We start from the raw sequence: 17642 nt of genomic DNA on the forward strand, positions 1-17642 counted from the left end.
ATGTGGGGAATCGTGAGCTGTTGGCAGTGGTGCTGGCCCTTCAGGAGTGGAGGCACTGGTTGGAGGGCTCCACTCATCCTTTTGTGGTATGGACTGATCATAAGAACTTGTCTTACCTCCGTTCTGCCCGCAGACTCAACTCCCGCCAGGCTCGGTGGGCCTTGTTCCTGGGTCGGTTCAAGTTCACTCTCACCTACCGGCCCGGCTCCAGGAATGTCAAGCCTGATGCCCTCTCTCGTCAATTCTGTTCCCCTGTGGAGGATCCTGCTGAGGACACTATCCTGCCGACCTCCTGTGTGGTGGGAGCAGCCAGGTGGGAGGTTGAGCAGCTGGTCCAGGAGGCCCTTACGGACCATCCAGCCCCTGAGGGTGCCCCGCCCAGCCGGCTGTTCGTGCCTCCCCCTGTTCGATCCCCTGTGCTCCAGTGGGGCCACTCCTCCAAGGTGGCATGCCACCCTGGTTTTCATCGGACCCTAGCTCTGCTTCGTCAGCGTTTCTGGTGGCCCTCCATGTCTGCTGACACCAAGGAGTTCGTCTCTGCCTGCTCAGTCTGTGCCCGCAGTAAGGCTTCGCATCGCGCTCCTGCTGGTCTTCTTCGCCCCCTTCCTATCCCCCACCGGCCCTGGTCTCACATTGCTGTGGACTTTGTCACTGGCCTGCCACCTTCAGAAGGTAACAATACCATTTTAACTGTGGTTGACCGTTTCTCCAAATCGGTGCACTTCATCCCTCTGCCTAAACTCCCCTCTGCCCTTGAGACTTCTGCTTTGCTCACTCAGCATGTTTTTAGACTGCATGGCATCCCCCAGGATGTTGTGTCTGACAGTGGGCCACAGTTCTCCTCCAGAGTGTGGCAGGCTTTTTGCTGGAGTCTGGGGGCGTCGGCAAGCCTCTCGTCCAGATACCATCCACAAACTAATGGCCAGACTGAGCGGGCGAATCAGGATCTGGAGGCAGCGCTTCGTTGTGTGGCCTCTCATCACCCGGCCTCCTGGTCTGCCTAACTTCCCTGGGTTGAGTATGCCCACAACTCCCTGATCTGCTCGGCCACAGGTATGGCTGCTAATGGCTTCCAGCCTCCGCTCTTCCCTGCACAGGAGGTTGAGGTGGCAGTTCCCTCGGTGCAGGCGCACCTCCGCCGGGCCCGTCAAGTCTGGCGTGAAGCCCGGGCAGCTCTCACCCGAACAGCGGCCCGGAACCAGAGACTGGCGGACATTCACCGCTCTCCGGCCCCCCAGTATCAGCCCGGTCAGAAGGTCTGGCTATCTTCCTGTGATCTTCCTCTCCGTACTGAGTCCCGGAAACTTACTCCCAGGTACATTGGTCCATACGTCATTGACCGTGTCATTAACCCCAGTGTGGTGCGGCTGAGGCTGCCGCCATCCCTCAATATCCACCCAGCATTTCATGTGTCACTCCTCAAGCCTGTCTCCACTAGCCCTCTCTGCCCTCCGGCCGAAGCCCCTCCGCCCCCCCGATCGACAATCACCCTGCATTTTCTGTCCGGCAGCTGTTGGATGTACGGAAACGAGGCCGGGGTTTCCAATCCTTGGTGGATTGGGAGGGGTATGGACCTGAGGAGCGCTCTTGGGTTTCTCGCTCCCTTATTTTGGACCCTGCACTCTTTAGTGACTTTTATGCTAGGTACCCGGACAAGCCTGGTAGGCCGCCAGGTGGCGTCCCTTGAGGGGGGGGGGGGTACTGTTACGGTTTTGAGTTGTTTGTTTTGGTTGTTGCACTTTTTGTTCTTTCTGTTTCCCCCTCCCTTTTGTTTTTTCCCTGCAGAGCTTATGTGTGGCAGGGGCGTGGTGCAGCACTGGCAGCCTGACCCACCTGCAGCCCATCACTCATTAAGCCAGTTTAAAACCCCCGGTTCATCACTCACTCAGTGCCAGATTATTCCATGCTCTCTCCTGGCATGCTGTTCCCCGGCTACCCAGTCTCCAGGTTCTCTGTTGCTCTGTGTCTCTGCCATTCTCCTGCCAGCCAGCCTCCTGCTTCCTTTGCCTGCTTGTTGGACTGTTTTTGGCTAGTATTATTAAAGAAGTCTTCAGTTCCCGCTCTCTTGTCTCTGTGCGTCTCTGCTCCGGGGTCCTAACCTTATAGGGAACCTAACAAGTGTTTCATTATTTGACTATCATATTCAAATTTATCAGGCTGCCTTGTCTTGGTTATGAAACAGTTCAACACTTTTACAATATTACTGCAGAATTTGAGTGTCTACAAATGTATCTGTGACAAAACCCAGGTATTTTAATGAAATACATTCATGTCCCAGATATTTGATCTGATAAAAGAAAAAGAAATGATTTTTATAAAGATTAAATTTAAATGATATTGAATGCCACTATACTGTACTGACAATAACAGAGATAATGATGAGGACATCGGGACAGTTCTTCCTCTCAGGGACAGGTGGGAAAGCAGGTTGCATCATCTCAGGCCACCGCAGCCGACCCAGTGGACGCTGGTATGGCTGAAGTCAAGAGTTATCATTTCACTACACTAAGGCAGTTTAAGCCATAAAATAAATTAATGAATTTGTTGTTAACTGATGACAGGCTGGTGAACTCACTTATATGGTGGATGACTTATGAAATTAAAATAAAAATCACCTACAGTGGCGGACAGTGAATCCAGTCATTATGCAGCTAATACACTGATTAAAAAAACAATTACGTTTGAGAACAAAGGCCAGCAAGTGACCAATAACTGTGATGCAAAATTACAAAATCAATATACCTTTATACCTTTATGTGTGAAGAAAACTTGCCTTTGTGCTGTTTATTCAGTTTTCCTACTAACTTTTGCCCATTCATATGGGGTTAGCAGTAACCTAGCAGTCATCCTTCCACAGCACAACTGTGGATAGAGTGCACGTGCACAGCGATGACATCATTCAGAAAAAATAAAATTGTCTGGGCTTTTCTTTTGGGCTTTGGAAAACTTTTACAAAGATTAAAACCCCATGGATTTAACATGTACAATACAAATTGAGTGCGCTTACAGCTGGAGAAGTCCTGGGCCGCTTCAATACCAAAACTGGCTGCAAGGCTGAGCGACATCGCTGTGTTCAGGTCTCATAAAACATCCAAGGGCGAAAGTTGGACAAACTCAGCATGCATTGTGTTAAGTCCAGCATAAGCATGCATCACTTCAAGCTGGCGCTGCACAGGGCCACATAAAGTCAATGCACCTTTTGATACCGAAGGCCTAGGTCATCATGATGTCACAGAAGCTAAAGTTGGTAAAGCAAATGAAAAAAAACAACTTTTTTCCACCTGCACTGTGAATAGTTAATGGCTGTGTTCAATAAAGACAAATATGATAACTGTTTGTGTGATATTAGCTTAGGGACACTGTGTTCGTCTGTGCTTGTGACTTAGATAAAAATCAGATCACATTTTATGACCAATTACAGTTTTCTGTAGTGCTGCGTGTGAGAGCTGTTATCAATGAAGTGATGACACTTTGAATGATGCCTGTATAAAACTATAGGAACAGTTGTTTGAATTTCTTGAAGTGTGTGAGACAGACAGGTAACTAAACCATGATGGGATGTGTGAAGGGAGAAGAGTCAGGGTGACAGGACGAAGCCCCAGGGGCTCCTGTGCTGAGGGTCAGCGGGTGTCACCTGGGATTCAGACCCAGTGTATCAGCTGACTTCTTGTTTCCTATAATAATGATAATAAACATTTACATAATCTATATAAAGGGGAAGACTGTAAAAAAACATTACAAACAAGTTCAATTTGATTTAGTTAAAAGCACATTAGTCATAACTTTAATGAACATGAAATTACAAATGAAAGAATGAAATTAAGTTCTAACTGTTTCTGTAAATGCAGAAGGGAGGGGCAACTGAAATGGAAAGTGTTTATTCACAGAGCCCAGACTCCATTTTGAGAAGGGGGGATGCAGAAGGAGGGACGCTGAAGCTGAGCCAGGGTGAGTGGTAGCGCAAGGGAGGCTGCCAGAATCTATATTTTAGTACTAAGTCGATGCCAAAATTCTGAAAATGTGACGGTGCTTGTTTTCCACAGTACTGTGTGTATCGCAGATGTCATAGGTAACCGAGGTGTGATTTGTCTGCGACTGACGAGGGTTGTAGGCTACTGTATAATCCTCATTTTAGTCTGACATCCACTTGGGAGACAGGGAGCAGGCAGGTACAGGCAGGCAGAGTCCGTCATAACAGCTGGTGGACTGGCAGCAGCAAGTGCACCTGGGGCTAATCCAGACAGCAGGTTTAGTGAAAACTAACCCTGAGATAAAGGAAACTCTGGCTTTTCTGTTCCAGAAACTGAGGTCCCCTTAATTCTGACTCTGAGTTTGTGTCTGTCTGCACCTCCTGTAGTAGCTGAAGAAGGTCCTGACACGGCATCATGTCCTCACCATACTGTCTCCATCCAGCTGCAGATCTGAGCGCATTCATTTAAAGAATTTAGGAGAAGATTGAAAAATTTAAATCCTGATTAGACATTAGTTTGTTACAGAAGACCTGTCTTTACAAACATCACCTCTGTTATGATCAGTTGGAGTGAGGACACAGACAGATCTCTGACAGTCAGATATTACACATGGAGTCAGGAAGCTGTTCCTGGGTCAGAATCTGAGGTTATAATCATAGATCTATAAACTTCTGTCTGATCTGTTTCAGTTACATTTTCATCTTGCTGCAGCAGGACTTTGTCCCCATCAGGTTACAGCTGAATAAATATATTAAACATGAATCTAACGAGCAGTAGATTGGATGGATGACGCTGAATAAAATGAAAAAAACTTTTTCTCCAGCTCATTTCCACTAAACTTTCTGGCTCCGCTGGATTAAAATGGAGGCTCTTTTATTCCTCATGTACACGGTTAACTCAGAGTGAACATACTCAGAGTTGACTGGGCTAATTCAGATCAGCTGTTCTGGAACTGAAAAGTCAGAGTTTCCCATCTCAGTGTTCATCAATTCAGAGTTCAGGGTTAGAGTCAGAGTTTGTTAAACCTGCTCTCTGGAATAGACCCCAGTGTATTCCATAAAGAGGGTTTAGTGAAAACCGAGGCCTGTACTAGAAGAGCTAGTTCAACATACACAGAATAACTATTTGTTATCTGCTTTCTTAGCCAAACCTAACATTGTCTGTCCTAGATAACCTGTATTGTGGAGCTGGCTCAGTTAATCCTGAGGTTTCCTATCCAGCTCATGATGCAGAGCCTATGAGGGACAAAAAAGCACATAAGTATAAATAAATGAATAAATAAATAAATGCAGAAATAAATAATTAAATACATAAATAAATGCAAAATAAAATATTTTGGTAATGAAAACATGCTATTTCTGTATTTTTTGATTTACTTATGTATTTCAACATTTATTTATTTATTTATTTCTGCGTCTCATTCACGTCTGTGTCAGCTGCGACTTTGGACCGAATGTGCTGCTCTGCCTCTCACTCAGCACGGTAGAAGCAGACAGAAGTTCCTCTCACGGGGCTGTACTGTGACTCCTTCATGGAAAATAGTTAAGGTTCCTCCCAAAAGTCACTAAATTTGAAAAACACGGTTTGAAAAGTCACTCAATCTAGTTTGCTATGTTGGTAACAATGGAGAGGCAAAGCTGTGACCCCTCATATGATGCTCACTGTCTCTGTAGTTTATTCACTGCACCAAGGGCTGTCTGGCTGTCAACATCTACATTTGTATTTAATTTTGAGACACTGAGACACCTTCTTTATAATGATAATCTTACAATAATAATGTTTATAATAGTTGAGAACAGACTTCAGTCAACAGTACATCCTAAGGAAAACTGCTTTTATTTTCACTTATACACTCCTCTCTCCTCTAGCTATCGACATTCTAATTAACTGGTAACAAAACTTTTTTTTGTACTCAATGTGGATAGACACTTGAAATGATTGAGAAAAACTGCTGCTCTCTCATTTACTTGTATTTATTTACAGGACAGTCTTGCTAGGTCCAATATGGCGGTGACGCTGACATAAGATCCAGTGGCCAATAGAGTGCTGCAGGATTGAGTCTCAAAAAGTGGGGAATTAGGTAGCATTTTTGCAAGTCCTGTTCCCTCATCCTGAGCACGTTCACAGCTTGGTAAAGCCCACAGAGTCAGTTTTTGCAAAGACAAAAGTCTTGTCACCTTGTCATATGATGCACCCAATCCTAGATTACAGCCTCACCTGTGATCAATAATTGATCAATCAATTAGTGGGTGTGTATAAAAAGAATCCCAGCACACCAGACCTTCACATCAACTGCAACTTGACCTCTGACAACATGCCTAAGATTCACCCTGAGACCAAAGCATTGATTATCAAGAGGCTGAAGACCAGATCCACTGCTGAGGTGGCTGACACCTTCAATGTGTCTCAGCGTCAAGTACAAAGAATAAGAAAAAGATTTGAAGAGACTGGAGATGTTTTTGACAAGCCCAGGTCTGGCAGACCCCACAAGACAACTGCTCGGGAGGACCGTTTGTTGGCTTGAAAATCCAAGGCCAGCCCCTTTTCCACTGCAGCAGAGCTCCACCAGGCCTGGTCACCTCAAGTCCCTGTGTCAACCAGAACAGTTTGTAGAATTCTGTCTCGAAATGGCCTCCATGGTCGAATCAGTGCCCAGAAACCAGCACTAAACAAAAGGCAATTAAAAAAAGGTGTAAGGATGGACGCTGGAAAAGTGGCAGAAGGTGGATTTCTCAGATGAATCTTCGGTTGAAGTACATCACAGCCGCTGCAAATATTGCAGGAGACCTACTGGAGCCCGCATGGATTCGAGATTCACCCAGAAAACAGTTAAGTTTGGTGGCAGAAAAATCATGGTCTGGGGTTACGTCCAGTATGGGGGTGTGCGAGAGATTTGCAGGGTGGAAGGCAATATCAATAGCCTAAAATATCAAGAAGTATTAGCTACCTCTTACATTCCCAACCATAAAAGGGGTCAAATTTTGCAGCAGGATGGTGCTCCATCGCATACTTCCATTTCTACATCAAAGTTCCTCAAGGCAAAGAAGATCAAGGTGCTCCAGGACTGGCCAGCCCAGTCACCAGACATGAACATCAGTGAGCATGTCTGGGGTAGAATGAAAGCGGAAGCATGGAAGATGAAATCAAAGAATCTTGATGAACTCTGGGAGGCATATAAGACTGCTTTCTTTGCTATTCCTGATGACTTTGTCAATAAATTGTATGAATCATTGTCGAACCGCATGGATGCAGTCCTTCAAGCTCATGGAAGTCATACAAGATATTAAATATGGATCTCACAGCACCACTACTTAATTCACTGATGTTATGCAACATATTTTTGTATTTGAAGTAAATTATTTGTTCAATTTTCACATTACTCTCTGTAGGCGACAAAACTTTTGTCTTGCCAAAATCTGACCTTTCTGTGTTGATTAAATGATCAATCTTTCTTCAATGAAGCAAATTTATTTTAGTATATTAAACATAATTTGGGAGGATTTTAGCTTTCACATGAGCCATTTCTAAAACCAATGGATTAATTAAAAGTCAGGTTATAAGCTGTTGTTTCTACAAAATGGATAAGTGACAAGACTTTTGTCAGGGACTGTATGTGTCGTCTGGTGTAACCATAACAACCATTCAAAAGAGCAGAGAGTAGATACCAGCCACTGTTCCCACCTCCAAAGTCTCAAAAGTCAACATGATAAGTGAGTGTTGGGATGCTGGAAGTTGAGAGGGTTGAGCGACTATGCAGATATGTTCCCTCATGACGATGCTGTGCAGTCATGGCCACAGATCTGTGCGCCTGCAGAGCATAAATGTTCCCTCGTGAGGAAGGTTTTCTGCTCACAAATCTGTTCTGTTCTGTGTGCTTGTGTCACATGCATGGTTTTTATGTCTGCAAGTTTTGAGACTAAAATAAACTCTTTGTGTTGTGTGTGTTTGTATCTGAAGATGAGTGATTGTGTGGAGGAAGAGGACAGAGCAGAGTCACCAGGATCCAGCTGTGTGTCTGTAAAGAGTGACTGGTCCAAAGAAGAACCTCTAAACTTCAGGAATGAACCTGGACCCTCAGTCACAAAGTAAGAGGCCATCCTGCTGCCACAAATACTCATCACAGCACCAAATATGGATTAATCTGCCGCTGAAAATAGGTTTCTCCTGTTTGTTTGATAGAAACTACAGTGAGTGGATGTTTGAGGACATTACTGAGATTGTTTAAGAAATCAAACTATACATTTGTGAGGTGTTTTTAAAGATTAATGTTTTCAGTAAGAACTGATAGGCTCAGAGCTAAGATCCACAGACAGAGGAGGGAGGTGTTGAAGGACAGACTAACTCGTTTTTGATTTGGATCTTTTCATGGTGTTTGTTGTCAAGAGCAAAAATGTAGAAAAACACCACAGTGATCCTTTGATTACAAACAAGACTGTCTTAACCATCACTAATATTTATGCAGATGTGACTCTCCCATACTATGTGTGTGTGTGTGTCCACTGCCTTTGTCAGTGATGTTGTGTCATGGTCAAGTAAAGCCATGTTTGAAAACAGGTTTGTGTTTACAGAGGTCAGAACCACAGACTGAGAGCAGAGTTCCCAGAATCCAGCTGTGTGTCTGTGAAGAGTGACTGGTCCAAAGAAGAACCTCTAGACTTCAGGAATGAACCTGGACCCTCAGTCACAAAGTAAGAGACCATCCTGCTGCCACAACTTGAAAACAATTTAACTGAAATAGGCTGTTCATCAGCTGATCAAAAGTTTAAGACCATAGCTCAAAGAAACCCGAAAAACCCCCTCAAAACAGAAATCAAAGTGTCAAAAAAGGACTCAGCAATGAGTAGCTCCACCATTCTTGTTGATCACTTCAAAAATTCGTTTAGGCATGCTTGATGCAAGTGTTTCCAGGAGGCTAATGGGAATGTTGATCCAAGTGTTGAAGATGGCTCACGAAGGGCATCCACTGTCTGTAACTGATGTCCATTTTTGTAAACTTCCCTTGCCATCCATCCCCAAATGTTCTCAATTGGATTTAGATCAGGAGAACACACAGGATGGTCCAAAAGAGTGACATTATTCTCCTGGAAGAAGTCCTCTGTCAGGTGGGCATTGTGAACTGCAGCATTGTCCTGTTGAAAAACCCAGTCATTACCACACAGACGAGGGCCCTCAGTCATGAGGGATGCCCGCTGCAACATCTCCACATAGCCAGCTGCTGTTTGATGCCCCTGCACAACCTGAAGCTCCGTTGTTCCATTGAAGGAAAAAGCACCCCAAATCATGATGGCGCCCCCCCGACTGTGCCGTGTAGAAAACATCTCAGGTGGGATCTCCTTGTCATGCCAGTAACGTTGGAAGCCATCAGGACCGTCAAGGTTAAATTTTTTCTCGTCAGAGAATAAAACTTTCTTCCACCTTTCAATGTCCCATGTTTGGTGCTCCCTTGCAAAGTCCAAACGGGCAATTTTGTGGCGTTGAAGGAGACGTGGCCTTTAAAGACGTTTTTTGTTTTTGAAACCCTTCCCTCGCAGATGCCGTCTGATGGTTATTGGGCTGCAGTCAGCACCAGTAATGGCCTTAATTTGGGTCGAGGATCGTCCCGTGTCTTCACGGACAGCCAATCGAATCCTGCGGCTCAGCACTGGTGAAATTTTTTTGGGTCTACCACTAGACTTCTTTGTACCATAACCTTCAGGATCTTTTAAGAAATTCAAAATGACTGTCTTACTGCGTCCAACCTCGGCAGCAATGACACGTTGTGAGAGGCCTTGCTTATGCAGCTCAACAATCCTAACACGTTCAAAGACAGTGAGCTTTTTTGCCTTTGCCATCAGGAGGTCTTGACAGTGTGAATACTTGACAGAAAATGACATGGGATCCAAATTTTTTGTCTGGATTGGACCCTAGAGCAGATTCAGGAAATAGGAGGGTTTATTGTCAGAACTTGGCAGCTTTGAGTGGTGTGGCAGGGAATGGCCGTGGAGTGTGGAGACTCAGGGAGAGTCCGGGTTGCGGGAGCAGGACAGGCTTCACAGCAGGAACAGGTAGAAGCACTGGAGCTGGAAACTCTGGATCAAGGCGAAAACACTGATGAACACTTCAGAAAAACACAAAGCGATTATCCACGTTCAAAAAACACAAGGGACTTGGTAAGGCCTGAAGTGTTTACCACTAAGCAAGCAGAACAATCTGGCAGAGAGTGGGTGATGAACCGGGGGTTTTAAACTGGCTTGATGAATGATGGGCTGCAGGTGGGTCAGGCTGCTAGTGCTGCACCACGCCCCTGCTGTGAGGAAACACAAGAACATGGGGGAGGAGGCAGACGAAAGACACTCGCTCGTCCTCACAGGACGTGAAATCAGCTGATTGCACAGCGATCTACGTCGGATCCGAAAAGAAGAGAAACACAGCAGTCTGTGCGCTCGGCCTGCGAGCTGAAGACTGTGACCTGGGCTTGAAGAAGTTCTGGAAAAAGGTCAAATGTTGCAGATTGCTCCCTTTCAGCAGCCGAGTCGCGGAGAGAGCTGGAGTAGCTCTCTACTGTACTGGTGCACGGGAATTAAACGCAGGAGGAGGGTCGCAGCGCCGCTTTTATTACCTGAGTGACGTCACCGGGGATCCCTGCTGGGAATGCCTGGCCTCGGCCAATGCCGTTGCGGAGTTTTCTTTCAAACTCCAATTTTACACATAGGTGTGAATTGTGGGGGTGGTTTTGGCCCATAGCCTGGAGGGAAATGTAGTTCACTCCTTTGTTCTCCCCACGAGGCGTGGCTCGAGTCAGGCTTCAGGAGAAGCACGCGGGCCTCTCTATTGTTCTTCTCAGAACTCATGACTTGAGATCCCAACACCTGTGACGAAATCCACAGCAATATGAGACCAGGGGCGACTGGGGACCGGTAGTGGGCGCAGCAGGCCGGCTGGTGGCTGATGTGAAGACTTATTTCGGGCACAAACAGAGCAGGCAGCTACAAATTCTCTTGTGTCCCGAGAGATGGTGGGCCACCAAAACCACTGTCTGATGAAAGAGAGGGTTCAGGAAACGCCTGGGTGGTAGGTTAACTTTGACGAATGTCTCCACTGGAGTACCTGGGAACGTGCAGGCTCTGGAACAAACAGTTTGGGGGACCATTACCTGGATCTGGGTGAGTGAGCTGAGCCTCCTTCACCAGTGTTTCGAGGTGTTTCCCAGGTGGCAGCAGCAACGAAACAGGATGCCGGCAGTATGGGTTCGGGTGGAGGACTAGATTTCTCTTGTTCTGTTTGACGGGACAGAGCGTCAGGTTTGCCGTTCCGGGAGCCCGGGCGGTAGGACAGGGTAAAATTGAACCGTCCCAGGAACAGTGACCAACGAGCTTGGTGGGGGTCAATCTTTTGGCTGACTGGAGGTAGGCGAGGTTCTTATGATCTGTCCAGACCAGGAACGGATGTTCAGCTCCCTCCAGCCAGTGCCTCCATTCTTCCAAGGCCAGGACCACCGCCAGAAGCTCCCGGTTGCCGACATCATAATTCCTTTCTGCAGGGGACAAACGACGGGAGAAAAAGGCACAAGGATGCAACTTTTGGTCCTTGGGTGATTTTTGAGACAATACCGCTCCAACCCCAGTGTCTGAGGCATCTACCTCCATCACAAACTGCTGGGTTGGATCAGGGTGCATGAGGATGGGAGCACTTGTGAACAAAGTCTTTAAGTCTCTAAAAGCCTCCTCCACTGACAGCCAGCGTGTGTCCTTCACTGGCTAAAAAATATTTCAGTTGTTAAGATAAAAGATTGAGACAGAAAGTATTTCTATGCACAATAATGCCCAGTGTTAAAAGTATGTGTTTCTATGATCTCACCGTTACTTTTAAGTCCTTAAGGCCCAAGGACTGAGCTGCAGCTTTCAGAACAGCAGTTCTGTTGGCGCTGTTACGGAAGTATAGGTGGAGCTGCTGCAGGTGGTCCCTGAAGGTAGCCATGTATGGAACCTCAAATGAGGCATCTCTACATACCAGGGCAAGACGATGGGCAGCACAGGCAACTGGCAGCAACCAGGGAAAGGCATCCTGCAACTGCTTTGCTACACCATGCAACCTTCCTGTTACAAGAAAAGAAAAAGATATATCAAAACAAGTAACAAATTCATGTTCTCTCTAACCTCATGCTCACCAGTTATACTGTAAAACACACTGTAAAAAAAATCTGCTTGCAAGTGAGTTCATACCAGTCATTACAGCAGCTCCATCTGTTCCTAATCCATAAAGTTTTTCGGTTTGAACTTTTTTTTTGTCCAGCACCTCCTTTATGGCTGCTACAATGCTGTCTGCCTTCCCATCGGTAACCTGCACCAGGTCAAGAAACTGGCTGTAGAGTTGGCCTTCTGCGTTCATATATCTGAAAAACATTTTTAAAAAGACATCTTCAACATATCTGTATTACTGATTCAGTCATTAATTATTGTCCTCTCAATAATACCTGACATGCAGATCTAGCTGCCTCTTCACAGAGACATCTGTGCTCTCATCCGTCTTTGAGGATTGGCTCCTCCACCACTGCAGCTAAGATCTCCAACATCTCATCTATTATTATATAAGACCAGTAGTTTGTAGTTTTTCCAATCTAAAAGTAAATTATATTAAATATAGTTTTGAGATTGAGGCACGCTGACTTGCAGTGATGATATGCAAATATAAACAATACACAGTAGTAGCATGATAATAATTTACCTTCAGCTTTTTAAAATAGTCACATCCTAGCAACTCGGCTAGCTCAAGAAGAGCTGGATAATTTGTGTGATATGCTTGCTCTCGTTTTGTTAAATAGTAGAGGCATTTAAACCCCCCGATGATTGCCTCATGCTCCAATACAATGACTGGATCAAAGGCAACCACAACAGAGGAACCTATACAAAGCAGGTACAAATATGTTATAGCAAGACAAAGCAGGTCGTACTTAAGATGATCTGATCCATCAGTTTAAATGACTTCCTATTAATTCACCTTGTGCCAGTAAGGCCTGAGACCTCACACTCTGTTTGTGGTGCTCCGTACTCATGTGCCTATCCAGGTAGTCAACGCAGTAAAGTTGACAGCCTGCCTCAATGAATGGCCGCTTCTCTGTTCCCCTTTTTGGTGCCTGCTTATGCTGCCGACATAAGCGGCAGAACATTCCTATAGGGACAGAGTAACGTGGCATTATTGATCATTGCTCTTAGAATGGAAATACACTGAATTTATTTATTCATTTATTTATTTATTATTTAATAGAAATATTGACATGTATATTATGCACAAAAAAAACAAGAAAGGAAAAAAAGATGCTGATCACTCACCATTATCAGTGTGGTAGAGCCATGAGTGGAACCGGCTATTTTTTCCCACCCATTTAGGGTCCCATCCTGATAGCCTGTGCTTCGCTTTTTTTTTTCTTGCAAGTCATTCAAGATTTCTCCTCTGTTCTCATCTCTCTCTCCTGCACCTTCACCCAGCTCTCCCACTGCTGTGCTCTGCTCTCCTCCACTTTGTTTAACAACTCCCCCCTGTCTAATGTTGCTTGTCTAATAAGATTACATTAAAAGTGTGAGTAACGTAACGCTAACAGCATTATATAGTTTACACTCACATCACATCTGATTACAAGTGTGAACATTAAAATACTATTTTTTACCTAACTATCATCATTTACGAGTCAGTAAAAGGCTTATGATAGTCTACCTGACTAGCGTCTTCTTCATCTGTTGTCTTTCTCTTCTTAGAGAAGTATCTGAACAAGCTCATCTGAAAATGCAGTCAGCATACATAATGACGTGTAGATATTAGCTTAATGCTATCAATTAGTTTACCCAAGTTAGCGTCACTAAGTTGGCTAATAAGTCTACCTTTTCTCCGGTAATTCGCTGCCTTATTCCTCACGACTACACTTCTCTGACTCTGACCTGGTGCCTGACGTGATGTCACTTTCAAGGCCGTGCTCTTGCAAGTAATTAACTCCAATAGGATCTCCCAACCACCCCACTCCCTCCCTCCCCTCTCCTCCCCTCCCCCCGCTGTTGCGCTCATCATCACACAGGCTGTGCTGTGAAGGTGGAGAGATGTGGCGGTGGTGCATTTGCGACAATAAAAAAAAAAAAAAAAAAGAAAGAAATTTGAAGGCGTGGCGGCTATGATTTAGCAGTGGCGGCCCACCACTTAAATGAATGTAGAGGAAGCACTGCATCATTGTATAAATCATCACACAAAGTAAAGTCTTGACCTTACCCTGTAAAGTGCCTTGAGATAATGTATATTATGATTTGGCGCTATACAAATAAAATTGAATTGAATTGAATTGAATCACTTGGTATATTGTAATGTTCCATAAAGTCATGAAAAATGTTCCAGATATTCCAAAACTTGTCAAGTTTGTCTTTTATAAAATAACTTATTTTTTCAAGAGTAAAGTGCAAAGTCATCCCTTTTAACCAGGAGGAAACTCCACAAACCTCTTGCGTCTTCCATGAGCAGGCAATACAATGTTTAGCCACCAGTAAACACACATTGAGTAGCAAGCAGCAAGCAGCCGGTCCTGACTCTGTCTCTCCATCATCCCTGAAGCACTATGCTGATCAGCTGTCTCCAGTGTTCACGGACATCTTCAACACCTCACTGGAGACCTGCCACGTGCCAGCCTGCTTCAAATCCTCCACCATCATCCCTGTCCCCAAAAAACCAAGGCCCACAGGACTAAATGACTACAGACCCATTGCCTTGACCTCTGTGGTCATGAAATCATTTGAGCGCCTTGTCCAGTCCCACCTCAAATCCGTCACTGACCCACTCCTGGACCCCCTGCAGTTCACCTACAGAGCCAACAGGTCTGTAGACAACGCCGTCAACATGGCTCTCCACTTCATCCTCCAGCACCTGGACTCCTCAGGGACCTATGCCAGGATCCTGTTTGTGGACTTCAGCTCTGCCTTCAACACCATCATCCCGGCTCTGCTGCAGGACAAGCTCTCCCAGCTGAGCGTGCCTGACTCCACCTGCAGGTGGATCACTGACTTCCTGTCTGACAGGAGGCAGCACGCAAGCTAGGAAAGCATGTGTCTGACTCCCAGACCATCAGCACTGGATCCCCGCAAGGCTGCGTTCTTTCTCCTCTGCTCTTCTCCCTGTACACCGACACCTGCACCTCCAGCCATCAGTCTGTCAAGCTCCTGAAGTTTGCAGACGACACCACTCTCATTGGACTCATCTCTGATTGCGATGAGTCTGCCTACAGGTGGGAGACTGACCGTCTGGTGACTTGGTGCAGGCAGAACAACCTAGTGCTTAACGCTCTGAAGACAGTGGAGATAATAGTGGACTTCAGGAAAAACCCAGCCCCACCCACCCCCATCACCCTGTGCGACTCCCCCGTGGCCACCGTGGAGCATTTGCGCTTCTTGGGAACCACCATCACACAGGACATTAAGTGGGAGCTGAACATCAGCTCCCTCATCAAGAAAGCTCAGCAGAGGATGTATTTCCTGAGGCAGTTGAAGAAGTTCAACCTGCCAAGGACAATGATGGTGAACTTCTACACCTCCATCATCGAGTCCATCCTCACCTCCTCCATCACCATCTGGTACACTGCTGACACTGAGAAGGACAAAAGCAGACTGCAGTGTATCATCCACTCTGCGGAGAAGGTGATTGGCTGCAATCTACCATCCCTCCAGGACCTGTACGCCTCAAGGACCCTGAGGCGTGCAGGGAAGATTGTAGCTGACTCCTCCCACCCTGGACACAAACTCTTTGAGACACTCCCCTCTGGCAGGAGGCTGCGGTCCTTCAGGACCAAAACCTCTTGCCAAAAAAACAGCTTCTTCCCGTCTGCTATCAGCCTTATCAACAAGGCTAGAGAGCCCCACTGTCACTGATCCCTCTGATCCCCAATTGCACCAATCACCAGCACAAATTCCTTGTATGTGGAAACATACTTGGCAAAACTGATTCTGATTCTGATTCTGATTCCAAATTCACGATTCCACTTCCAAATTCAGAATGTTAATTACAAGAGACAAGAGAATGGTATCGTCTGACTTGGATCCTCCCCCTGAGTCATATATATCTCCGCCCCACCTCTGTACCTTACTCCTCCTCCTGTGCAGATGCAATTTACATTCCTTCTAAATTCACGCTTACAAATTCAGGATTCCACTTCCAAATTCATTATGTTACTTCTAAGAGCCTGGTTTAGATCAAGTGGCATGATAGTGGTATTGTCTGACTTGGATCCTCCCCCTGAGTCATATATCTCCGCTCCACCTCTGTATCTTGCTCCTCCTCCATTACAGATGCAATTTACATTCCTTCCAAATTCACACTTCCAAATTCACGATTCCACTACCAAATTCAGTATGTTTCTTCCAAACGTCTGTTTTAGTCCCAGTGGCATGAGAGTGGTATTGTCCTACTTGGATCCTCTCCCTGAGTCATATATCTCCGCCCTACCTCTGTACCTTGCTCCTCCTTCATTAGCGATGGACTTCCCAATTCAATTGGCTAGCTTTGAGATTTGGTAGGCCAGCTTCCAAATTTTGTTAGCACAACCCTCATGGCTGAATTGAACAAAAAGGTCATAGATCATAGGTCAAAATCAGATCCTTGCGACTCTGACTGCCGATTGACGGGACGGGACAGATTCACATGGCCCCAAAAACCTGTTTGCGAGTGCGTTTGGGGGTGCTGCTCAGCCAATTCGCAGGTATAATGGGTACCCCTTGGACAATCGATGAACCAGAAAATGAGACTCCTGCTCCCCTCTCTCTTGCCTCCAGGAGGGGGAGTATGCACTTTCAAATGGCTGCCTCTACTGTAGGCTCCCTGCGCTTTTGCAAGTGTGTTGGCGGCTGCCGTTCGGCCACCTTTTGAGCTAGAGGCACCCAATTGTCAGTGTTCGGAGAGCACCTCTGAAGTAAAAACAAAGTCCGCGCTTGGACAGTTGCAGACTTTCCTTTGGCCTCCATGGGGGAAGGGGGCACAACTTAACTTCCAGAAGGGTGCTTTAGGAAAGAATGGAAAATTCACTCCTCAGCCTAGGGGTCAAGGGGCACCCGAGCTGCACCAAAATTAGAAGGGCCCAGAGCCCCGCTGCAAAGGAATTTTGGCTCCAAACCTTTCTGGGGAAAAAAGGGTATTTGTTTGTCTAAATTCAGCTGAGGATTTTCTCAGGGGCAATGACCCTGATGCCCTTTTGAGGCTGTAGGAGGTTGAGCGAAAGAGTTGCAGCAGGCCCAAAGCTGGGTATCGTCTGATTCGTCCCACCCCACTGAGTAACATATCTTGTGCTTGCCCCCACAGTTGACTCTGCCCCCAAGTTATTTAGCTAAACGTCAGGCCAAAACATCAGCTTTGAGACCCCGTAACTCGGCCAAAAAAGGTCGCAGAGAGGAGCCGGAGGCTGTTTCAGAAAGCCCTCTGAGAATACTTTTCGGGCTTGCCCTTCTTCTGTCATTTGTGGTCGAGAAGCAATTTGAAGGGTAAGGCTCTGAGATATGTCAAATTTGACCCCACAGATGCACTTCTGGAAGATGTCATAACTTCTAGGAAACACCCACTGACATGAGAGTGGGCATGATGGACAACTCTTCATGTCATCTGCAAGCTAATGTATGTAATGTACTCTCAACACTCACTTAAATCAGCTAAAATTTCTGTGTGATTCAAAGACTG

At 45.9% G+C, this 17642-nt stretch overlaps 2 long non-coding RNA genes across 3 annotated transcripts in view; one reads left to right on the forward strand and one right to left on the reverse strand.

Moving 5' to 3' along the window:
- Positions 1-17642, forward strand: part of LOC139623341 (uncharacterized) — a 343520-nt gene that overhangs the window by 283275 nt on the left and 42603 nt on the right. The window lies entirely within an intron of this gene.
- On the reverse strand, positions 8692-13893 carry LOC139623337 (uncharacterized). Of its 2 annotated transcripts, XR_011691479.1 has the most exons (4): positions 13280-13893; positions 12424-13118; positions 12173-12342; positions 8692-12046 (listed from the first exon to the last, which is right to left on the reverse strand). It is a non-coding gene; the product is annotated as an uncharacterized lncRNA (long non-coding RNA). The 2 variants fall into 2 exon arrangements; XR_011691478.1 differs by having other exon boundaries at positions 12424-13893.

The sequence above is a fragment of the Trachinotus anak genome, unplaced genomic scaffold, assembly GCF_046630095.1.
Source record: "Trachinotus anak isolate AG129_WGS33_773 ecotype Australia unplaced genomic scaffold, CSIRO_AGI_Tana_v1 ptg000007l, whole genome shotgun sequence".
Lineage (NCBI taxonomy): Eukaryota > Metazoa > Chordata > Actinopteri > Carangiformes > Carangidae > Trachinotus > Trachinotus anak.